Source organism: Dipodomys merriami, unplaced genomic scaffold (assembly GCF_024711535.1).
Source record: "Dipodomys merriami isolate MVZ:Mamm:240054 unplaced genomic scaffold, mDipMer1.0.p SCAF_64, whole genome shotgun sequence".
Taxonomy (NCBI): domain Eukaryota; kingdom Metazoa; phylum Chordata; class Mammalia; order Rodentia; family Heteromyidae; genus Dipodomys; species Dipodomys merriami.
In genome coordinates this window covers 5,078,567-5,104,491 of record NW_027206224.1, presented here as the reverse complement: position 1 = coordinate 5,104,491, position 25,925 = coordinate 5,078,567, and the positions used below count along the sequence as shown (strand labels likewise).

Below are 25,925 nucleotides of genomic sequence, written 5' to 3'. Positions count from 1 at the left end.
GACAGACAGACACACAAAGGTAAAGATTTATCTCAGGATGTGGAGAAGCCCAGACTCCATCCCTCTACTTGAAGTTGTGTCTAAGGCTACCCCAATCATTCTATCTCCGTGGATTCATAAAGGAGACATTAACTATGCATTTGCATTGTTATTTGGTCACAACGTATTTACTACCAGCATGAATGGCAGGGCTCTTGACTCTCAGGTCCTAGAGGAACATAGGACAGTCCATCCTCTGAACCTCATGGAATATACTCTCATGAGAGAAATGGGCCATGCAAAAGTCAACCATGAAATAAAACAGACAAATGCTCACACATTGTCATGAGTGCTGCGATGGACTAGGCTGAATGAGAAGATGTGGAAGGACTTTAAATAGGTGGACAGTGGACCTTCGGAAGCTTGGGTTATATATACTGAAGCAACCTGGTGCAATTGCGTGTGTGTGTGTGTGTGTGTGTGTGTGTGTGTGTGTGTGTGTGTGTGTGTGTGTGTGTGTGCATGCGCGTGCGTGCACGTGCTTGCGCATGTGCCCAGTCCTGTGCCTGAGCTATTTTGCTCAAGGTCTAGATAGAGCTCTGTCATTTGAACCACAACTCCACTTCTGGCTTTTATGGCTCTTAATTGGAGACAAGAGTCTCTTGGACTTTCTTGCTTGGGCTGGCTTCAAATAATAAGTAATCCTTAGATCTCAGCCTCCTGAGTAGCTAGAATTGCAGGCAAGAAGTACTATATATTTACTACAAACACTATATATGGATGACCTGGAGCAATTTTGATGAGTAAAATCATGCTTTGGGTGAGGGGAGAAGTACTGGGGAAGAGAACAGAGATCTGGGCACACTCCCATGTGATGGACTGGGGAAGAGAACAGAGATCTGGGCACACTCCCATGTGATGGGGTGCTCCAGCTAGACTGGCAGGCCCTTGATGGTACAGGCATCTTCTAGCCACTGTACGAGAGCTTGCACAGAAGGTAGATGTACTATAGCTCAAAGCCCTGATGAAAGCAAGATGAGACAAACCACAGGGCCTTTTCTCTTCCATGGCATCCTAATGATGTACACAATTGGGAGTAGGCAAGGCATGACAAGCTTCCTGGGTTCTTTTGATTTGCTTTCCCGATTAGTTGGTTGGTGGTACTGGGATTTGAACTAAGGGCTTTGTACTTGTTAGACTCTACGATAAGAGCCTTGCCTCCAGCCTGTTTTGCTTCTAGGTTTATATTTTAGGTAATGTCTCACTTGCCTGGGGCCTGCTTTGGGCTGTGAACTTTCTAGCAAGTCATAGGTGAGCACCATAAATGGTTTGTTGATTGAGACTGAGTTTCTCTAACTTTTGGTGCTGGCTGGTCTTGAAATAAAATCTTCCCCCATCTTTCCCTCCGAAGAAGTTAGTATTTAAGGCATAAACTGCCACATCCAACCATTGGTTCATTATTTAATTGCAAATTCTGAAATATTGCTAGGAATATTAGGAAGTCTGAAATAGTCTGTGTAATAGACAGAAATCGGCTACTTCAAGAAACCCAGTAGACATTTATTTAGAGAAGTACCTACTCACTAGCACTTGTAAGTTATGTGACCACATATTTTTTCCCAAAAACATCTTTTTATTTTAAATAAAAAGTATAAGAACTGTTGCTAAGGCAACCGAGCAGCATTTGGAATGGTGCTCAGATACTAAGATTCAAAGCTTCTCAAAAAGATGAACTTGCTGGCCCCTCCACGATTTCTCTAAAGGTTCCAAATGGAGGACTCTGCCAGGTGTGTGGTTGTAACCTTCTGTATCCTTGGTCATCACAATAAATTGGTGGCAGATTTTAGTATTATAGATACCTTTCTTCCTCTGCTCTCTCATCTTGCATTGCTTCAAGCTCTGAGCTCTCTGAAGGCTGTAGGAGAAATTGGGTTTGTAGCATTCAGAAGAAATGGTGATTCTGTGACTTAAAAGAACCAGGAAGTGCAATGGGGAAATGGCCTAAATATTCCTAAAACACTCTGGGGACAGATAAAATGGCTAGATTTAGAAGGTACCAGAGAATATTCTTATCAACTAGTGAGTTTCACAAGCATAGGGAAGGCAATGGTCATACTGACAAGGCTCCATGTCTTAAGTACAACAGAAAGCAGTCTAAATGAATGCATGCATGCATGAAGAAAGGAAGGAAGGAATGGCATTCCTCAGAAACTCCATCACATCCTTCTCAGATGCCATTGTTTCCTTCATCTGTCTGTCATGCACACACAGAGCACGCATGTCTATGTGGTGGGGGGAGGCAGGGGGGGAGAGAGGGTGTCTCAGCAAGGAACATGAAAGATGAAAGAATGTTGTGAAGGCTTTCAGGAATTGTCTCCTGAGAGAATGAATGAATAAATATTTGAAAACAATCCTCTTAGGCCCAATACACATGGCTGCCAATCCAGTCACAGGGTCTTACTAAGTTACTTCCTGCCTGTGGCAGTATTCAAAGGCCCTCTTGCTCTAAGTACAAACTATCCCTTGCCAGGTAGGAAACAGAGGAAGTGTACAGATCATTTGAGCAAGACTCAGGTGCTTTGATCTTCAAAGGCAGGGAAACCTACACCAGCCTTTGAGATGCCTTGTTGACTGTGACAAGCAGAACAGAAGACATAATGCTGTCTAAATGGCTGGTTGTCGGAAACAAGTGATTAGATTTCAACTGGACTGTCAGTTACTACTCTGGACCAGTGGGCCCACAAGACAAGTGTAAGCAGAATGCTATCCTGCCTGAAACACTTGCTGTGGCTGAACAACTGAGGAGACGGGGTCAAAACCTTTCCCAAAGATCAAATGGCCCCAAACAAGGCTCCCTCTTCTGTCTCTATCCTCAGGGTAGATCTGATGTTTCTGTGAAGATCTCAGGGAAAGTGAGGCTGGGAGGAAACTGCTTCCAATTGCAACCACATCTGGATGATCTCGTTAGTAAGGGGCAGAGAGAGAAAACTTGCTTGGTCTATGGATAACCAATATCTAAGCTGTACCACAGGTAGGGAAAACCTGATTTCTTTCCTGTCTCTTGAAGTCAGTGTGTAGAACAGCAAGAAGGTGCTCAAAACTGCATGCCATCTATGTGCATTTAGGAAAATGAGAGAGTATTCATTGATTCAAGTGTGTATATTTCTAAATGTCTGGACACCTGCTGGAAAATCTCCAAAAATCAAACAAACAAACAAATAAACAATGGTTGGCTACAGAACATTGAAAGACAAGAAATAGAGACTTCTCTACATGACTCTTTTTTCACATATTTTATTTCTAAACTATTGTCATCCATATCAACTTCTTGTCTGTTTACAGATATGCAAGTGTCTCATGGAAGGCTCCATCCAGTCATGAGAAATAAGAACTCAACAACTTCTATCCTGGTCCTTTGGACTGACCAACCTTTCCTGATCACTCCTCCTGGTAAGTCCCTACCCATGTTCAAGTTAAAACTCACAGGTCACTTCTACAGTTAAGCCTTTCTAGCCTGGCTGTGTCACCAAAAGGGAGTTCTTTAAAGGTACAAGCTTAACTTCATTGTCTAATTGAAACACGTGCATTTGGTATGCTACATCCCTAGTATCTAATTCAAGACCCAAAACAAGAATGGTGCAGAGAGATGGATGATGGAGAGAAACCTGTGCTCTCCATGCTTTTGTCCATCATTACAACTTTGGCACCATGTACACAGCTAGTGGAGCTCAGTTGCCCTAGCTCAAACTAACTGGCAATCTTTAAAACTCAAATGGAGATTTCGACGTGGACATGCCAAAAAGAACAAAAAGTAACTTTAATGGACAGTCATAATATTCAATGTCCATATGTAAAAATGGAACCAGGAAATTTGAGAGGATGGGAGATGTTAGGGGGAGAAAGAACAAGGGAAGGGTGACATTGATCAAGATACGTCATACTCAGGGACCAGTATATTGAATGGAAACCTTTTGTAAAACTAAAAATCATAAAAATAAATTATGAGTGAATAAAAGAATTCTGGAGATAAAAACTATAATAGAACTGTCCTCCACCTTCCTCTTGCCCAACTTCGTGAGCACTGCATGTCAAAGACCAGGAGAATTAGAACAAAATTTGACCAGTAGACACTGCACTAACCTGCCAAGGAATATATCCACCCATCCTGGCTCTCTTCAAGTTCTACAACCTCTCTGAGCCCTGATGTTCTCATCTTTAAAGGAATCATGAAGCCCTGTGCTGGTGGCTCACGCTTATAATACTTGCTACTCAAGAGGCTGGCATCTGACAACTGTGGTTTGAAGGTAATCAGAACAGGAAAGTCCATGAGACTCTTATTTCAATTAGCCAGCAAAAATGCTTGAAGTGAGCCAGGGCCAATGTCTCACACCTGTAATCCTAGCTAGTCAGGAGGCTGAGACCTAAGGATCTTAGGTCAAAGCCAGCCTGGGCAAGAAAGTCTATGAGACTCTTATCCCCAATAAACTACTCAAAGCCAGAAGTAGTGCTGTGGCTCAAGTGGTAGAGCATTACCTTGAGCAAAAGAAGCTCAGGGACAGTGCCCAGGCCCCATTGGGGGAGGGGGAGAAGGGGGAATAAACAAAGCTTGAAGTGGAGTTGTGGCTAAAGTAGTAGAATACTAGCTTCAGAGGCAAAAATTAATCATGAACAGTGCCTATGTCAACCAAAGTTTTGGTAATACCAAACAAGTTAACTGTAAAGCATGTAGCACAGTGCATGGTACATGATCATGCTTAACAAATAGCAGCTATCATTGTTATTGTAGATAGCAACCTGTGTTCTTTGTCCATTACCAGTTAAATAAAGCATGCTGAAAGGACCACAGCACTGACTGGGTTTTTCCTTTAGTTTGCTCTTGTGCAGAGGGGGGGATGTTCACCTAGCCTCATACCTAAGAACCTCAGGAAAATGCTGGTTGCATGCCCAGGCGAGAGCCACATGGAAGAGCTGCAGCAGATAGTCAACAAGTAAGCTGAGTGGCAGTTTATGATTCTAGTGACATCAGCTACAGACGCAGACACTTGGCCTCCTTCTGCATGGTGGCCTACATCCCAAAATAGGAACGGTGTGCATTCATAGACAATCCCAGCAGGCACAGAGGGGTAGGCAGCCCACTGCCAACCTTTCAAGCTGTCGGAGACAATACAGAGCGTGGTGAATTTGCCAGAATAGGTGAGCTTTCCCCCACCACGCCACTTTCTGGGATTGACTTCTATGCAAATGAGAGATAATTGGGTGACCTGTGACCAGAAGCCCCTGCTGGTTATTGCTCAGCAGGTGCATTTTTCTTTTGCAAAAGGTACATCCCTTTCACTTCTTTAAGACATTTATTCCCAGGTTCCCGTGCCCTACAAAAACTCAGCAAGGCCACAGGGCTGACTGAGATCTCTCTATCCTGGAGCTACCCAGCTAATTCCATCCCCCGCTGTGGGAAAGTACCTGGGTTACTTAGACAGGTATGCCAGGAAAGGAAGCTCAAGTTCAAGCAGAGTTTCCGAGATGTTATCAAGAGGTAAACCTGTATCCTCTCTTTCCTTCCAACTCAGATTTTTTTTGACTGCTGTATACACAACAACTAGATTGTTAGCTCTTTTAAGACAAGGAAAGTGTCTTTCATCTCCACCTGCATTTGTGACATGCCATGTGTACCTGATCAAGAATTAATTACATTCTGGGCTGACTGGGTTACAGAAATCTGAGTCTAGGGATAAAGTTGTAGGTTTCTTTTGTTTTACCCAGGACATGATCACAAATAAGCCATTTCCTCCCCTACGTGCAAAAATTTCTCTCCTTAAAACAAGAATCCTAGAGAAAACCTGAGAGAGCACAACAGAAACAGTGACACTGCACAAAAAGAAGCATACTCATTACATGACCTATGTAACTATAAGCCCTCTGTATATTACCTTTATGATGCAATCATAATCATGATGATATATCAAAAAAATCCTATCCTAAAAGGTGCTCATGCCTCTACTTGTGTTATACCTCTAGTGTTACTGGTTATCTTCAAAAGATAATCTTGCTTCTTGCCTAGTCAAGATCCTGAGGCAGGATCTGTATACCTGAGTCCTCCTGCCCTTGTTGGAGACCACTACATCCAGCTTCTCCATGGAGATGGATTATCATGAACTTTTCTACCCTGGCTGGCCTGGGTCTGTTATCCTTCCAATATCTGCCTCAGGTCATGTGCTTGACATTCCTTAGAATGATTGATGCATCCTAGTGAACCCAGGTAATAAGGAGAAAAGGATTCATGTGAACGTTGATGCCCAAGCTTGTCCTGAATTGCAATCCTCCTGTTCTCAGCCTCCTAAATAGCTACTATTACAGGAATGGGCTACTGTTACCTATCCAGCTCGGCCGTGTGTGTGTGTGTGTGTGTGTGTGTGTGTGTGTGTGTGTGTGTGACAGAGAGAGACAGACAGAAGACAGACAGATAAAGAGGCAGACAGACAGACAGAGAGTTATGGGGCTTGAACTCAAGGCCTGGGCATTGTCCCTTAACTCTTGTGCTCCATGCTAGCACTCTACCACTTTGAGCCACAGTGCCACTTCCAGTTTTCTGGTGGTTAGTTGGAGATAAAAGTCTCATGGACTTTCCTGCCCGGGTTGTCTTTGAACCACAATCCTCAGATCTCAGCCTCCTGAGTAGCTAAGATGACAGGCATGAGCTACCAGCACCCGGCTGCGTTTTATTTTATTTTTAAGGGTCCCAGCAGCCCCTAATACTGACGCTTATTCCACAGGCATTGAAATATTTTCCTTCCTCTCCATGAATTAAAAACTATGCAAAGCTCTTCAACATAGGCTGCTCTTAATTTGTAAGTGAAAAAGAAAAATCTAACAGATTTCCTAGAAGTGAAATTAAATTCAAGTACTTTCTATTTAACTTTTGACTCAGTTTCATTGCTACCTCATTCTAATTGTCCTTATTATCTAGAAAAATAGAAAATGTCACTCTCACATCCTATTGAGGAATTCAAAGAGCTACTGAAATGAAGAGGCCCATTTGGCTCTGCAGAAATGAGATGATCATCATTCACAGACACAGCCACAAAAGAGATGTGCTTTGTCTGCTTGCGCCTGGCTTCAGAGCAAATGAGGACCAAATATGCGCATATAACAGGAGCTGGTCCCAGGCAGACAATTTCCAAAGCAGGTTGGTGCACAGTCAGGGAGATACAGCATTGCTTCTACTGAAAATATTTTCATCCATTGATTTTTTTGGGGGGAGGGGTTGCAAGCAAATATTGATCAGAGATCATGAAAGAAAAAGTTGTGGACTCCCTAAATGGAATTTTTTTTCTCCCAAACATACATGAGAATCTAATAGCTGAGAAATCTCCTGACATTGGAAGGTTATTGTGAGAAACAGATGAAGGGGTTGGATTTCTATTTAATTTTAGCTTCAGTGAGCTACAGGGAGAGACTTATGTGGAAGAAATTATTCTGTCCATAAATTCACACAATCATTCAAAGGAAACATGGGAGAGAAGATTGGTAAAAGACACACGTTCTAAATTAATTCAGACTTTCCATTGATACAACTCCCAGGAAAAAAGTTATGGCATATTTCCACAGGCAACTTGCTTATTTTCTATGATATTGTTTTATAATTTATATAATTTGGGATATTACTAGTACCCACTAAGTAAGACTTTTGAAAGGATTAAGAGAAGCAATAACTTTAAGACAGAATGAGGTAGGTGTGCATCAGCACATAGATAACAGGAAACAGAGATAGAGGGATTGTGGTTTCAGGCCAAGCTGGGCAAAACAATTAGCAAGAGTCTATCTCAAAAAAACAAGCCAAATATGGTAGTAGACATTTGTGGTTCTAGACACATGGGAGACAGAGGTAAAAGAATCATAGTCTGAGGCCAGCCTGAGCATAACTGTGATATTTTTTCTTTGGAAAGAAAAAAAATGGGCAAAGGACATGGGCATGACTCAACTGGTAGAGTGTTTGATAGCAGGAGGGAAGCCCTATGTATAATGTCCATTACTGCCAAAACCAAGATAGCACTAGCCTGACTTGGCAATGTTTGTGCCACAGCTCAAACATAGAAGATTGGGGAAAAAAACATTTCAGAGATATAGAAACCCAGGCTAAGATACAAAATGAGTATGTGTGCTTGTGAAGGCAGAGGGCATAGTCTGGGGGAATAAGATTTTCCTACAAGCGTTATGTACTGTGATGTCTGAGTGTGGACAGAGAGTAACTAAGAGGCAAGTCTGGTCAGCAAAACAGTGGCTCCTTTACTTAAAGGGTTCTAGAAGCTTGTAAAGGAGTTTCTGACTCTCCAATTCCAAAGGATAAACTGATAGATATATAGGGATTTAGGGATATGGTTCAGAATGTGTGTGGAAGATGGAACCTTTTGGAGCCATGGAGGGGAAAATATTCCTGGAGGACAAAAGACCTGTTCAATGGCAATGTCAGTCACACTAGAAACAGATTTGGCTTGCATCTGGATGTTGGCCATAGAAATAGAGCAATCAAAGTCATTCCAGAAGCAATTGAAAGCAGAATCAATAGGAATGTATTGCAATCAATTGTTATGGGACGTGGTTAAACTGAGAGATATGAAGAATTTCTCCCATGTTTTTGTCTGGGTGAACTATGATGTAACTCACTGGAACGTGAGACCTGGAGACACAGAACCAATCAAGGCTAGAAGAGAAATTCATCAAGTTCGTTGGACTTGTGTACTTAAGACAGCTGTTAGACATAGATGTGTGTTTGTGTGAGAAACCCTTGAGCACAGTGTAGAAAGTCTGTTATGCTACCATACCTGGCTGGATGTCTGGATTGCTTATGAAAATAGAGACACCACTGGACAGGAAGAATGAAGGCAAATGGATTTGTAAAATTCTAAAACTTAAGAACTGTTAGAAAGGCTGGGACCAGTCAGTCACCCTTGTGTCCCAGAAAAGAGCCCATTAACCCAAGGGCACGCAGTCAGAGTGTCAGCGCTCAGCCTGAGAACTGAAATCAAGCCTCCTGGCTTCTGAGCAAGTCTTCTGTGGTTTGGGGTCTTAAAGGTTCAGCCTTCTAGAAATCTTTTTTCCTTACAGAATGTAAGTCACCTTGTTCCTATTTTAAGAAGACTTTTTAAGAGAAAGAAAAGAGGGGGAGAAAGCAACATGGGAGACAGCTCAGCCGCTCTGTCAAGGCCTGACTAAAGAACTATAATCTTTAGTTTGTTCTCTCTACTTAACATCTGTTATATGCAGAAAGATGATAATCACTGTATTGGTACATCATAGCTGGACAATAAAGAGAACCCAATAACAACACTGAATAATTCAGAGTCCAAGGTCTGCTTTTCCCTTGCTCAGATTCTATTTGGGGTTTGACGAAGGTCTAAAATGAAGTCAGGTCCCAGAGTGAACCTGAAAATATGATTGCCACCTCCACGTATCTATATTAACATGTGAATCGTTTAGTAACGTTGATCCGGCTTACCTTATTCACCCATTGGACACTTGCTGCCAATTTCTGTAACACACTTCCCCCATCTGATTGGTTCCTCAACTAATGACGAACACAGGGCCACCAAGCCAAATGTGCACAGTGATTTCTGCTAAAAAAAAAAAAAATGAAGCACCATGAGTATCTTAGAATTGACATGAATCAATGAGGATAAACATTTATATAAGACTCTTAGAAACGAATCAGTCTAAGCCAGGTGTGGTGGTACATATCCATAATCACAGCTACTGGGTGGGCAGAGGTAGGAGGATCACTGTCTGAAGCCACCCTGGCAAAAGTATGAGACACTAATGTGAAAACCATACTGAAAATGAAAGAACTAGAGACTTATCTCAAAGAGTTGAGTGCCCTGAGTTCAATCAATGAGGTCCTGGGCTCAATTCCCAGTAATACCAAAAACAAAATACGGAAAAGAAAGTATCAGTCTAAATAGGTTAATATATATATATATGGACAAATTATTACAACTATATGCAAAGTAGAAAAAAATTTCACTGTGGACACTAGAGATGCCAGAATAGTGACATTACCAGTTGTGAATGCACTTAGTACTTTGATGATATCCAACAACCATGCAACTTCACATCCATTTGCTTAAGGACTAACATAACAATAAATATGTGAGGGAAGATATGAAGTCTTGGAGACCATTTATGTAAAACATACACTCTGAGTCCAAAATCACTCCTTCCTTCCTTCCTAAAAAGAGAAAGTACCAGAGCTCCATGGACCAAAGGATCAAGGATAAAGAGGAAGAGTAATTACGGTGGTAGGGGTTGTCCTTCCCATTCCAGAAGGTCAAAGCTTCAACCTAAGAGCTGCACATCCTCCTCAACTCCCTCATGCATTCTCCCTCTCCTTGTACCACACTCTTGGTTTTCTGTGTGGGGGCTATGTTCTTTCTGAATTCTGATCTGATTCATCGTCATATCTAATGAAGTGTCTAACACATTCCCTAATCCAGAACAGCTGTTGGTGTATTTGTTGAATGGATGAAGAGAAGAATATGGAGTGTCTAAACAGATGTCATCTTTAAAAACTAAGGCAGTGAACCAGCAAAAGTGCTGACTGGCAGAGCTTCTCTACTACAAGCAGTACAAAAGAGTTCTTGACTGTCCTTCATCCTCCGAGCTTCCACATTCTAGAACCAACTCGGCCTGGATGAAAGACTCTATCATCTTTCTTTTTGACTCTGAGACATCATTCCTTTCCATGCCTCATCTTACCTCCATCTAATAGGTCCTCAACACAACACCTCAAAAACACCACTGACCCAAATCCTTCTTATTCAAGGGCTGTAGGTAAAAGTTAAATCTTTTATGATATATGCTTATGTATAGCACATTGTAGCACTGTTGCAACTAGAACAATAGCATGGCCTTCTCCTGTGGTGGTACCAGGATATCAAGAACAGAGTAGCACTGTGATTTTGTTCCCGGATGCAAAAGGAGCCATGGAAAAAGTCCATGGAACAGTCCACACAATACATAACTTATAAGGAAAGATTCTACCTAGCAACTACCTTATATATTGTGGACGGTCAGCAAAAATGATCCCACCAATAAATCACCTACTTACATGTCATAGCCCTAGTGCAGGCCTTTTCCATGTGAATCTGAGCTGGGCTTGGGTATTCAGTGAAATACAGCACAAGAGACATTATATGAGCCTCAAAGGAAGTATATTTGCCGCAGTATATCCAAAGAGCAAAATTTCAAACTGAAGAGACTTAGTTGTAATCCTGAAGATTTAAAGGAATTTGCCTTACTAGATTGAGACTAGCTTGGATCTATCACTCCTTCCATCCTTCTTTCCAATTTCTCCCTAACAGCACAAAAATACCTTTCTATTCCTGCCTGTCCACCATGATAACTGTATATGCATGTAATTTATTCAGTGTCATAAGCTATAGGTGAAATAATTGTTTTCAGGATGAATCACACCTTGAATTTCATTTGCACTGGTATCAGTGAATCTTTATATCTTAAAGGTGATGTTAAAACAAAATTTTGGAAGTTACAGCCATGAACTAAGCTCTCCTGCTTAAGCCATATTTCCAGCCCTCTTTGCTATGATTATTTTTGAGATAGGGTTATATCTGTTTGCCTGGGCCAGCCTAGACCTCAATCCTCCTATTTACACTTCCTGTTGTAGTTGGTGTGTGACAGCTGTCTGCCACCACATCCAGCTTTTTCTGTTTAGTGGGCTCTTGTGAACATTTTGGCCAGGGCTAGCCTAAAACAGCAATCCTCCTGATTTCTGCCTCTCAGTTAGGAGGGACTACCAGCATGAGCCATCAGCACCCGATTTGATTTGAAGTCTTACGTTGTACTGTTTGTTTACTACTCATCAAATCCTACTTAGGGTAGGTGTACAAATACTTAACCAAAACAGATAATTGCAGAGTTGTACATGTTAACTCCAAATTAGTATTCATCTCTATACCATTCTATGTTCCATCTGAAGAAAGAGTTTTAAAGAAGTTAAGATCTTAGATCTTAACTGTGTGGTTAAGGGCAGCCATTAACCCACAGCTCATGCCCCAGGCTGCTTACTCCATGTCTCTATATCTATATATGATGCCCAATGCCGAATTGTAATTACAAGAAAACAGTCATGAAGAGAGCCGGGGCTCCAAATGGATTTGACACAGCAGTCCTTTAAATGAAACTCTTAACACGAGGATCTTTATTTCTCTTTAGTAGTTTCCCTAAGTAAGCTGTGCCTTTAGTGGCACCTAATACGAAGTGACAACCTTCACCATTTTCCAAAGGAGCGACGGACGGGCGTAGACAGAGGCCATTGTCACCATGGTAATTACTGCACAATACCTGATGGCCAATGGACAGTCAGGAGGCCCAAGCAGCAGCTGAATCCGGCATTGTCCTGACCCGATAAAAAGATTAGAAGCCCTGAAAAGCCGGGGAGCAGGATCTCACAGCTCTTTCGCTAGGCCGTGAAAGGGCCATTGTGCTACCACCATAAATTCTGGGTTTTCTGGGCACTTGACAACTGAAGCCAGGGATAATAGAATTCTTGTGTCCAACAAAACGCTCCTTGTCCAGCGCCAGTCTTATCAGCCGCATTTACAAATGTCTTTCGTTGTACCCAAATAATTCCCTATTAGAAGGGCTATTGGGAGCAGAACTAAATAAATATTCACAGCCTTTGTAATATCTTTGGGAAATGAATAAACAAACAGTCATCTAGCATATGAGCACACCTCCGGCTCCTCTACATTCGAACCCCATTCTCCCCCCAATGACAACAGTTTCACTTCTTCTTTAGCATATTAGCAATCACAATACTGAAAAGCTCCAGTTTTATTGCTATCAGCTGTACATCCTTGATATTATGACTTTGGTGTTCAGCGTGTGATTTTTAAGTTAATGTTGCCAACAACACTGGAAGAGAGATGGTTTATTTTATTCTGTTGATTCTATCCCCGAAGAGGATGGAAGTGAACTTTGGAGAAGTTAAACAACTTGTCCAGGATAACCAAGCTAATTAATACAATGGGAATTCCAATCTAAATTATATCCTTGCATCCAGAGGTCCTGGCCTTCTTTTCACACCCCCATGATAACTGCTCTACTGAGTGAGTAACAAGGGAAGAAAAGGTAAGACTAAGAAGGAAAGGCTAAGTATACCCATTATAAAAGTTGTATCTCTTCATTCCACCTATGTGTTTGGTTGACACACTCTGGCAATACCCAGAACAGAATAAAACCCCAAAGCTTTTCCCTAAGACTATATTGTAGTTTGCTCTGTTAGCCATGTCACTTTTGCATTTTTCTGTGGAAGTGACAAGGTGAACAAAAGAAATATAATCACACATTAAGACAACTTTTAAAAATATCTAGAGAGTCGAGTAAGGTATGATAAATAATTACTGGTCTCAAAGCAGTCAACACTCATGTGATCAATTATATATGACCATATATGGGCAACCATTATGTCCTTTTTTAGGTCGGTTTAGTTTACTTATTTGCCTTTTTGTCATGAATGAATATACATTATACTGGAATATAATGCATATGGCAAAACGAAAGTCACCAATTAGATAGATGGCAATTTATATATTATATATGTGTGTGTGTGTGTGTATATATATATATGTATATATAAAGAATCTGTTAATATTAAAACTCTCAGGAGGTTTTCTATTAGGTCAGGAGACATCCGTATTAACCACATAGGTCTTTCCCAGGCCCCAAATGCATACTTCAACTCCTACTCCAATAAGTTCTGCTATTCACCCATCTGGCATGTAAACTCTTCCATTAGAACTTCTTACAGTTTGAACTCTGGACTTCAGGAGACCCTGAGGGCACCAAATGGAATTCCTTTACAGCACTTCATTGCTTTTTCTCTCTGTTATAGTCAGAGCTCCTGGTACACATGGCTAGCAGCTCCTTCCAACTTTGTATCCAAGGACTGAAACCACATCTTAATCTCATTTTTATTAGCCTGGATCAGTATACTGCTAACCCTCAACAGGAATCGGAATGTTACACTGGCCATGAATAGTAATTAACCAGAGAACAATCACAAAACTATATTGCTTTTCATTTTCTAAATATCTGCAAATAACCTTCGCCCTTTCAATTCATGTGATGTCAAATGACAAGAGCAGTTAGTCATTTGCTTTGAAGGACTGTAATGAAATCCTCACCTGGCCCAAGTTACTCAAATGAGATAAATGCAGTGTGGCACCATTTTATTTGTTTCCTAAAATAAAGTCAGTGATGTTACAGTTAAGTTGTCTTTCTGCAAACAATCAGAAAAGACATGAAAAACAACAGGTATTTTCTGACAGGCATTTAAATGCACATGTTGTTGTTGAGTTTGAGAGATTATAAGGATTATTTTCTGAATCATTCCCATTGCAAGTGAGACATCAAGCCATCTTTTGGGATTTAAGGCATGATCCTAGTCATGTACACATGATGCTAATTCTCTCAGCAATTCTGTATCCTTGAGGAGCTGGGTGTTTCATGCATACCACTTTATCTAAATAGGCAGACATGGTGGTTAATGTATACTGAGAGTCTGTGATATGTTGACTGTTTGGCTAAGTACTTTCCTATATTAATTTAATCTTTGCTATTTTAATTTAATATTGTAACAATCAGAGTACTATGCTTAAGTTGTACACTGTTTATTTTTATTATTTTATTTTACAAGTGGAAATTAAAGTATAAAAAGAATGAATATAGGGCTGGGAATGTAGCTTAGTGGTAGAGTGCTTGTTTAGCATGCATGAAGCCCTGGGTTCAATTCCTCATTACCACATAAACAGAAAAAGCTGGAAGTGGCACTGTGGCTGAAGTGGAAGAGTGCTAGCTTTGAGAAAAAGAAGCTCAGGGACAGTACCCAGTCCCTGAGTTCAAGCCTCAGGACTGGAAAAAAATGGTGAATGAAGTTGTCTTTAAACACAAACCAGTAAAGACAGGAGTTGGAGGCAGGTCATTGGATCCTACAGCAGTTCTTTCAACTACTGTATTCAGTTGCATCCTTCAAATGTAAATTAGGACATCATTTTGGAGAATTAGTCCACTGATTTAAAAATAAAATAAAAGCACAAGAAAATAAAACTGTAGCACTTTGCTAGAATGCAGGACTTCCCAGAGGAAGAAGCCCTTAAAACAAGAGAACTCCAAGTAGAATGAAGAGCATAATGTTTTTGACCACACCAGAAATCTGAGTCAGTATTTGTAACCTTTGATCAAATCTAGACAACTTCTGTACAACCAAAGAATCAGATTATTGGCAAATTTAGGAGAATAAAAATCTCTAAGTCCCTCAAAGTCAGAGAAGTATCACAACTACATAAGCACTTGTACTGAAGAGTATTTTCTGTGTGTTCAAATAGTCCTAGCCTGCTCTCTTCTCACCATAAAGAAAAATAAACTGTCATGATAAAACTCTTTACTAGGTACAACTTAATATACACCAATAAAAAACTGGCCTGTGCATAGCAATGTGATTGATTTATGATATACTGTAATAGGAAAGAATTCCCTCCAGGGTCATTAACTCTCAGAAAGAAATAATATAAGGTTTCTCCAAATTAAGTAGGGTTGTCCTTTTGAGTGGTAAAATTAAGAGGAAAAAAATGTTGTTATTTACCTCCTCTGAGACATTCTAATGATACACACTAGGAAGTCTTCAAGTGCCTGTGATCAACAGAAATGCAAAATGTTTGCATGCTTTCTTGCCCACCAGAGATTCAGTTGACAAAGACACAAACTACCTGCTCCAGAATTGCTTGAAAGAAAGGGGCCTTAGCATTATCATCTCAGCCAGGCACACATGCTTCTGAAGGACTGTGGTTAGTGGAGATGTAATTTTCTCCAAGAACAAACACCAGTTTGACCAGAGAGGGGCTGCATTGGGCCAGGAAGAGAAGGCCAAAGGCCTCCCTGCCCCCTCATCATACCTCATCAAGTACTGTCATTCGATATTCAAGGGCGATGCAGGGCATTAAAAGGCTTCAGTTTCCTTTGCTGCATTTTATTGGTGGGATTGCCTTCTTCAATGGTTTACGTGAAGTTGGATGCTCTTGAAGGTGCTGGGAAAAGTCACTTGCCAGTATCAAGAATCTAATTTTCCCACAGGAAAACAGACATCTCCAAGGTCCACAGGCCTTTCTTTCTTTTCATCCTTTAAAAAAAAATCTCTTGAATGGTTAAAAGTGATGCTTACTTTTAACAATTTCACTGTTAAGAATGAAGATTCAGGAGGGGAAAAAACATTGCAGCATCTGAATAGAGTTGTATCATCTTTTCAGACTGAGTTGGGACCAACTTTTGGGAGTGACAGAGAAGCAGTCCTGTCAGAGACTTGGGGATGGGGTGAATTTGTTATCATATTTACTTATGAACTTGTGTGTGTGTGTGTGTGTGTGTGTGTGTATTGTGCATGCATACACACACACCTGGCCTGGAGCTTGAACTCAGGTCTTAGGCTTTTGTCCTGATCTTCTGTTTTCAAGGCTAGCATTCTACCACTTGAGCCATAGCTGTACTTCTGACTTTTTTAGTGCTTCATTGGAGATAAAAGTCTCATGACCTTCCTCACGCAGGCTAGGCTGAGAACTTCAGATGGATACATAAGATAGCAATATGTACATTTTATCTATACACACATATACAAATGTTATTCATAAGTTGGTTGTTAATCTCTGGAAATAGTTAAACTATATTCTTTATATGCAAGTTATGAAGCTGATTTGACATTGAGTGCCCACTGGTAGATTTGATGGGCAAATGCGATTCTTTTCTACTCCGCCAATATTTATAATCATGACAACCAGTTTCCTTGGTACTATGTTCCAATCTGAGTTAAAAACTCTGAGGTAAGAGCTCATACCTCTCTTCCATCTAACATAAATGGAGAATCTCTGTGTCAAACTCATTGTTAGGGGAAAGGGTATCTCTAAAGGGTCATCAAGGGTACAGGAGACCTGGATGAGTCAGTTATGCTTTATCTTTCGAGGTGATGTGTAGGCACAGCCAACATTTAGCATGTGCAAGGACAGGGTGGCCTCCAAGAACACCTATAGAACACACACCATCCCAACCAAGTGGATGTAGTCACCCAACATACAGAAAGCAAGTGGAGGTGCCATGCTGTGAGGTTGAACAGACCTTGGCAGGACACTCCAGCGCCTGCCAGGATGAGGAACTTGCATTCTAACATATGGGTTTCCATTTGAGGGTCTAAGACCTATGAGTTCTTCGAATCAGGACTCATTCATTCTCCTCATTGCCTCATTGTCTTGATTTGAATCTTCTCTGATTTGATTTTAAAAGCCAAGTAAATAATGTGCTTGATTTTTAGATATTTTACCTGATATGTTATAGCTTTTTTGATGCTTAAGTGAGCATCAACAAACCTTTCTTGCCCAGGCTAGCTTTAAACTAAGATCCTCAGATCTCAGTCTCCCAAGTAGCTAGGATCATAAACACCTTACAGAGCTTTGTGGAGCCAAGGAGATAGTGCAAGCAAATTACCATCCTGTTTCTGGCACAGAGTGACTGCTCACTCAATACTAATTGGCTTCATCGCCAAAAATTATTGTTGTTCTCTTACAATAGCATCATAACTAAAATTTAGTGCGATATCTCAGACAAAATGGGTGTCCACAAATCAGGCTGGTTATTATTTGGTATTAAATAGCAATGAATCAGGGCATAGAAATACTACAATACTACTATACTTTCAACTGTGATCTCAGTAACAAGTAAGCTTCTACATCCTTGTGAACTTTCCTTTAGCAAAGAGAGAAAGAAGCCTCTGCTCAGAATAGCTTCAGTTATACCATTTCCCTTTAATGATATCAATTTTTGTGCTAACATATTTATGACAAGAGGAACTGTTTTTCCCCTCAATGATAGCAACATAATTTAATTCAAAAAATATTTAAGGAAAGTACAAGGAATCAAAGAAAATATGAAGAATTAACTATGACAGTGGTACCCAGATTCTATGAAAGCAAACTTGAAGGACGGGGAAGGGAATTGATTAAAATCAATCCGTCTTCACTTTTCTCCAGGAAGGGGAAACTGAGGCTCTGAGTGGAAAATGATTCAATAGCAGAGCCTGCAGCAGTATCATCAGCTATAGCCCCTGCCTCTCACATCTCAGTATCTCTTAGCTATGGCCTCATTAATATCATGCATTGGGTCAGGTATGTAAAGGAACCACAAAGAGTGATGGTCATTCTCTTCCAAAGATAGAAAAGATTTGCAGAGAGACACAAATATCCATCATGACCTGGCAACAGAAGAGAGAGCAGAGCCTAATAGCTTCAGGGTACTAGATCTTACTGAAGAAGAAACTAGGTTGAAAAGTCTACAGGCCCCAAATCTATCTCATATCTTCCCTAAAATCTCATATTATATATATATATATATATATATATATAAAATTTTATATAATTATGTGTCATTGTATTCCAAATTAAATTTAAGACCACTTAAAAGGATGCATACAGTACAAAAATATGTTTTATGTGATAGGAAAAGGAGAGATTGCAATAAGAAATAATTTAAAACAAGGCTTGTCTGCAAAGCCTGGCCTTATGTGCATGCCATAGGCACAAGGTCTGTACCATACAAAAAGATGGGGACACACCATCAGGCACAGGACCACAATGCTTGCAGTATTAAAACTGGCTCCCAGTTAGATCACAGCCTTTCTGGATACTAAGGCCCAGCACATGATCTCATCACTTCTCAATTAGGTACTGAGTAATATTCTTAAGAGTACCTGTAATGGAACTAAAACAACTGAACATGATAGAACAGCAGTACTCCCACATACGAGCAGCTCAGCATCTTCCCCAGATCAGAGGAGGAGAGGATGCTCAACAGCTCCCTTTTATCAGGAGGCCGTGAGACCAGGGAATCTTCTACTCAGCTACTACATGCTCACTTTAAACCACAGATCTGCTCATGCCACTCCTGGTTTCAGTTCTGGATCCATAGTTGGATTTGAACCTTGAGCTTGCTGGGCAAGATGCTTTACCACTAGAACCCTTTTACTACCCATTACCCTATTACGATTATTATCATTATTATTATTTGCTTTTCAGATACAGTCTCACCGTGTTGATTGAGCTGGCTATTGACTTCAATCCTCCTACCTCTGCCCCCAATCGAACAGGGACAACAAGATCATTCATTGAATCAGTATTTTCTTTTTTGGAATACTACCTAAGCCCTATGCTTAAGCATAGCCCAGGTGCTATGCTTAAATGCACTGCCACATTGATTGCCCCTATTGTAAAGTAAAGACATCTAAGACAGAAAAGGTCAACAGCTCAGCTTACTCATTCAACTTGTAGAGATTTCTACAAAGATACTCTGACTTCAGAACTCCCATTCCTATTCATTCAGCCCCCTCACTCTGTTTTTAGGGAAGGCCATCTTTGAGCTAACCTCAGCTGACTTTCTACTTGGGCTGGGGTGGACGCTTCTAGGAATCCACTGTTTTTCCTCAGTTTACTTTGATGTTTCATTCTACTTCCTTTATTCCTACTTCTACCTCTGGATGGAAGACCCTTTCTGATTCTTTTCCTCATAAGAATAATCTTGTCTTTTTGCAGAACCTCCATACTGCTTTCCAGAATGGATGAACCCATTTACATTCCCATGAATGGTGTAGTAATGTTCTGTTTTGGCCACATCCCCACCAGTATCTGTGATCCTTTCCTGGGCATTTACCCAAATGATCACAAACTAGGCCATCGTAAAGATACCAGCACAGCTATGTTCATTGCTGCATTATTTACCATAGCTAAGATATGGAACCAACCCAGATGCCCCTCAGTAGATGAATGGATCAAGAAAATGTGGTAGATACACACGATGGAATTCTATGCCTTCATCAGAAAGAATGACATTGCCCCATTCGTAAGGAAATGGAAAGTCTTGGAAAAAATCATATTAAGTGAGGTAAGCCAGGCCCAAAGAAACATAGGCTCCAAGGTTTCCCTCAATTAGTATATGTCTAGAATAGTCCTAGCAAAGAATCACAACAGCTCAATTGCAATGGACATATGACCATATAAAATTATGCTAACCGAAATGAACTCCAACATACAGAAACAACATATGAAACCCTCGTTTCTTTCTTGAATGGACTGTGTGAAGTTATTTCCTTTTCTTTCATTTTTTCCCCTTGTTTTATCCCCTATTGTCACTGTTTTTTATTTTGGTACCCTTTGTCTTGTATATACATTTATCTGATTTGGGGAAGGGAAGAGAAATAACAAAATGGTGAGAGAAAGGACGAAGAATGAACCAATGCAAAAGCAATACTCACAAGACCCTATGTTGGAAATGAACTTTACAACTGGGGAGAGGGGACTGGGGGGGGGGGTGGAAGGAAACGAAGGAGGGTGTAACAATGTTTGACAGAAATGTACTCATTACCTTACTTATGGGACTGTAACCCCTCTGTATATCACCTTGGCAATACAATAAAATAAAATTTTAAAAAATGTTTAAAGGAAACAAAAATCTTGTCCTCTAAGATCCTTGATCCAATATTACCTCATGTAATCTAGCTTCCCAACCTTTTGTTGCAAACACATACATACACACACTTGCCCACACTTGTGCATGCGCACACACACACACACACGCGCGCGCGCGCGCACACACACACACACACACACACACACACACACACGAGGCATTTTTGTCAGTCACTCATCATTATGAAATATTTCCTGACCGTCTCCTGTGCCAGACAGTGGCCAGGTCACTAGGGAAGCAGATAAGGCTGTATTCCTATCAGAGCTCCCCTCCAGCAAGTGCACAGTGAAAAGAGAGACAGCAATGAGTGACACAAAGACTATTCTTAAAAGGCTCATAAGGCAGAAATGTCATGTCAACACAGACATGTCCACACAGCTGAAGTCCAGTGCCTGTATAGTGAAGAGGCCACACCTTCCACCTGCACCATCTTCCTCAACCACTTGGACCTGAACATTTCAGATAAAGACTTATGTTCCCATCCTTTTGCCTGCCACTCCAATCTCTGGAAAGTTACAGTGAGCAGATCCTCTGTCCCATGCCCAGGCTAGAACTCCTAAATCATAATGCTTACTCTTCTAATCATCTGCATTTACTGCCAACTGTAAACACAAACACAGAAACCATAAATCACAGGATATAAGAGCCAAATGGTAATTTGGTGATGATATAATTTGGTGATTTCCTTCACTAGGCATAGCAGAACCTGAGGATTCCTTAAAGCCTGTCAGAAGGCCACTGGAAATGGCGGACTGGGGAGACCTGGGAGGGGGGAGATTCTGGGGTTTCACCTTTCTCTTTTTTCTTCTATTAAATACACAGGTCGACTTTATTTAGTTTAGAAATATTAGCTTTTTAAGTAAAATCTTCCGTACAAAATTTTGCATGACACCAGATATGGTGCTGAAGACCTGTAATTCCAGCCACTTAGGTGAGATATAGACAGGATTGTAAGTCTGAAGCCAGCCCAAGCAAGAGGAAGTGAGATTCTACCTTGAAAACAAAATAAAGCCTGGCACCCAGTGGATCATGCCTATAATCCTAGATACTCAGGAGGCTGAGATCTGAAGATCAGGGTGTGAAGCCAGGTGGGACAAGAAAGTCTATGAGACTCTTACCTCCAATAAATTATCAAAAAGAAAAAAGAAAAGCCAGAAGTGGAGCTGTGGCCCAAGTGGTAGAGTGTTAGCCTTGAGCAAAAGAAACTCAGGCACAATGCCCAATGCCTGAATTCAAACCCCAAAAGCAGAAAATAAATACATAAATAAATAAATACAAAAAGATGGCGGGCATCACTCAAGAGGTAAAGTAATTGTCTAGGTTCAATTTCTAGCACTAAAAACAAAAAAAATACATAAAGTTCATGGAATCAATGGCAAATAATTAAGAACAATGAATCCACAAATTCCATTTGGAATGGGCAGATGAACATGATGGACAGGTGACTGGGCACTGGCAGACAATGTGGATGCTGTAAGGCCTTGCATAGATCTAAGTGTGAGGACATGGGAAAGGAAAAGGGGAGCATTACAGGTAAAGGACCAGCCGAGGCAAAGTCTTCCTAGATCTGCTATTCACTCACAGTAGACAAGGTAATGCCTTACCGTACTATGAATTCTCATAGATTCATCCCTTCATTTTTGCACTTTTTCAATCATTATCCATAGAGCAATTCTATGTCGGTCACTTTGCCACGATAAGCACAAAGAAAGCAAGAGCCAAGATAAGGTGAGAAGGAGAGAATAAGGAAAGGATAGAGAGAGGGAAAGGAGGAAAGAAAATAAGAAAGGGAGAGAAAGGTGGAGGGGGGGAAAAGAGGGAGGGGGAAAGGAATAGAAGGAAGAAGCATAGTTCAGTGAGTGGGTGAGTCTAAGAGTCCCTGTCTTCCCTCCCTTTCCCAACACACCAGGCGGCAGGGCTTAATCCAAAGCAAATGTAGAGCACAAAGGAAGTAGGTGGAGGATAGGAATAAAAAGAGGTCTCAAAATAAGAGAGAACCAAAGAAAAGGACAGGCCAGATGAGGGAGTGTAATTGCATGTAGGAGGCTACTTTAGTGGTGTAAGATGGCTTTCTCAAATGACCTTGCCAAATTATGATGCAAGCAGTTAATGAAACTCAGCCTACTGCAGGAAGTCCAGTCATTTCTAGATCCTTGTGGGAAGACTCATTGCCTAAAAACATGTAACCTCATTAAAGAAGGAATCCTAATAGGTTTGAACTAAGAGTGAACACAGAGATTTATATGAACAGGATATATATATATACACACACACACACACACACACACACATCTACTTGTTTCTACTACAAGAAATCTTAAAGAATAGTAGTCTTAAGTTTTTGTTACTTGTGTTGTTTGGCCTTCCAGTTAAAATGTTACCAATTATCAGAAATGAAAAAAAAAAAACCCTGATGTTCCTAGCAATAAGAAAAGATGTTCATCTTCAAAGTTTTTGATTATTTAAATTATTCTTTTAAACAAATCAAAAAAGGGGCTATTGACTAATTCTGAGTTTTCCCCTATTCATATTTCAAGGACGCTTTTGTCATCAGAGAAATAAGATCGTTAATGTTTTGACAGTCTGACTCAGGATGAAGTAACTGATGTCAAGGGCCTTGTGGGCTTTGAGAGCTATTTAATAATCCCATTCTATTCCTCTCATATAATTCTTGGGCTGATTCAAGAATTATAACCTTATGTCATCATAAAATCAGAAGTGCCTTGCTGTAACAGTAGAACATTTAAGTACAGAATACCCCTCATTCAGAATAGCAGCTCCCTCCAAGGCTACACTCATGTGAATTGGAAAGCAATGTGTGATGCACTGAAGTATTTTGTCATGGCTTATTATGAGATAAAAATCTCCATTCCAATGACACTAAAGTAAAAAGTATCCCTAAGTTGTGGATCAGAAGAAAAGAGAAAAAGGTAGATATCTTAAGAGTAAAAGTTAATAAACTGAGGATGGAGAGCTTTCTTTCTTTTTTTTTTTTTTTGCCAGTCCTGGGGCTTGAACTCTAGGCCTGGCTACTGCCCCTGAGTTCCTTTTGCTCAAGGCTAGCACTCCACTTCTGGCTTTTTCTGTGATTAATTGGAAGTAAGAATATCCAGGACTTTCCTGCCTGGCTGGCTTCCAACCACAATCCTCAGATCTCAGCCTCCTGAGTAGCTAGGATTACAGGTATGAGCCACCAGTGCCCAGCTCTTTCTGTTTTCCTTTCTTTTGATGTCTATAAAGTACTATCTGTCTGAGAGGTCTGTGTGTGATATTAAAAGATCTCATAATATAACAGAGAGTATTTCTTTTTCATTGTGGAATCCTGGGCTGGCCATGCCTACAGAGAACCAGGATGTTCATGACTGAATGCCCCCTACTGCCTTCTTGAACAGTGAGGAAGAACTAACTCCACCTAGAGCTGCCAAAAGAACAAGGCAATTTATTCCAAAATAGAAACAAGAAAATGGCTTGCAATGCTAAATGACTGAATCATCCAAGTGTCAAATTAAATATTGATACCATCAATTTGTGTCAAAAATACTCTCTTCTGTTGGGAGAATCCAGGAAGGAAGGTCAGCAACTAGGAATCTGAGCCATGATCACAAGAGAGATATTATTGTTGGTGCCCACCTCATTTCTTTCAGAGTATTGATCTAACATATGGCTCCTGATCCACTCTAGCAGGTGGGACTGTGCGAGAGATTAGGGACACCAAGGAACAAGTTAGACCCTTGCCTCTAATGAGCTTGCTCTGTATCTAATTACGGCTGTTGTTCCCTCTAGTCTGGAAAGAATTATTCAGAAGAACCTTTAAGATTTGACTAAGCTCAGAATAAACTAGCTGATAATCACTTAGTATGGCATGAGTCACCCTGCAGATAAGCGTGGCTGAGTTTAAGTCCCTGTCCTGCCATCTAGCCTTGAGCTAATCCTTTTTGTGACTCTGTGCCTTCATTTCTCTATCTAAAAAATCTGGGGTGGAGGAGGAGGGTATACTTAATGTCTTAGAAAGCTATACGCTCTGCTATTCTTTGGGTCACACACTAATTTGTACCCCAGATTTGGAGACTAAATCAGAAGCCATGAACAAGAACAGAATATGGAACTCTCTCTCCCCACACACAGAATTGCAGGAAAAGAGAAGGAAGGAAGGCATGGAATCAGTGAATCTCATCTCTGCAGGGGAATTGTCAGAATCCTAGATTCAAGTACGTTGTCCTTAAATGTGTGGTTTTTAAGTTAGTGACTCAAGTCAACTTGACCAGCAATGTGTTGTCTCCAACACCTCAAAGGGTTGCTCCAAAGATTAAAGGAGTTGCTGTGCAGAAGGAACCATGCTCTTACCAGACAAACACACTTAGGGTGCTCAATACATTTTGCCTAAATTAAAACAAGATAACGAAAAGCTCATTGGGCATCAGAAACTCCTGCTACCACTGAATATCATTCACTTTTCTATTCCCAACCCCTGCCACACATTTGCTGAGCAGTGAATAAATAACCTGTAAACTCTGATAAACTCATACTGCTTAGAAGCTTTGATGACAATTAAGTACATGCAGTTGACTGAAGATGTAAACTTGAATTGGTTATTGCTTCAGAAATCCAGTCTGGTTGGGGAGTAGTTTTGAAAACGCTTGGGTAAAGCGGTGATGTAAAGGTCACACACAGACGCTGGGATCTGCTGAACAAACGAACTTCCCACGTGGCTTGTGAAATCAGCAGAGGCCAAAGCCAATTGCTTGAGTCACGGCCCAGCAGGCCTGAGGCAAGGCCCTGTGTTGGCCCCCTGTAACTGTCCCAAATGGACTCTTCATTCATTAAACAGACAATCTAAAAGACCCTTTGAGTAACTCCCGGGTGTCCTTTGGCAGAAGAGAAAACAAACAGAGCCGATGCTAAGAACAGAAAAAAAAAAAAAATGTGAGAACCCAAGCTCAGGAGAAAGTGCTCCGTGTGGAAAATGAAAGGAAGGGACGGGAGCAAGCCAGCAAGACGATTAACTCTTCCTTCTAAAGCCACAAGCAGTTCTAATGCAGCAACAGAAAGAAAAGAACACAAAAACCCAGTATAGGTAGGCAGCTGTTTGCTAACAACATGCATGTGTGCACACAGGTACACTGTAAGTATACACACGCGTGTAAATTCTCACTCACTCCCCGGAGGTAGAAAGGCCTGTAAGACAAACTGGCATCCACTTAGAATCACCAGGAGCAAGCCATTATGACTCATCTGTGAGGACACGCAAGGGGTTACACATGATGACTCCCCGAAACTAGGTCAGACACCACTTGGTAGTCAAACCCACAGTCCCAGGAAGATTTAATGAGTAGGCGACCAGACAAAGACAGAAGATGGAAATAGTACCCCGAGCGCGT

At 40.9% G+C, this 25,925-nt stretch overlaps 1 protein-coding gene across 5 annotated transcripts in view; it reads right to left on the bottom strand.

The window, feature by feature from the left end:
• The window catches only part of LOC138815453 (cadherin-11), a 145,456-nt gene that overhangs the window by 72,090 nt on the left and 47,441 nt on the right, over positions 1-25,925 (bottom strand). For 4 of the 5 annotated variants that reach the window (XM_070004887.1, XM_070004886.1, XM_070004888.1 and 1 more), the window contains exon 2: positions 9,473-9,590. The gene's annotated coding sequence lies outside the window, so the exon portion shown is untranslated. The remainder of the gene's footprint in view (positions 1-9,472; positions 9,591-25,925) is intronic. The other variant, XM_070004890.1, reaches the window with a different exon arrangement.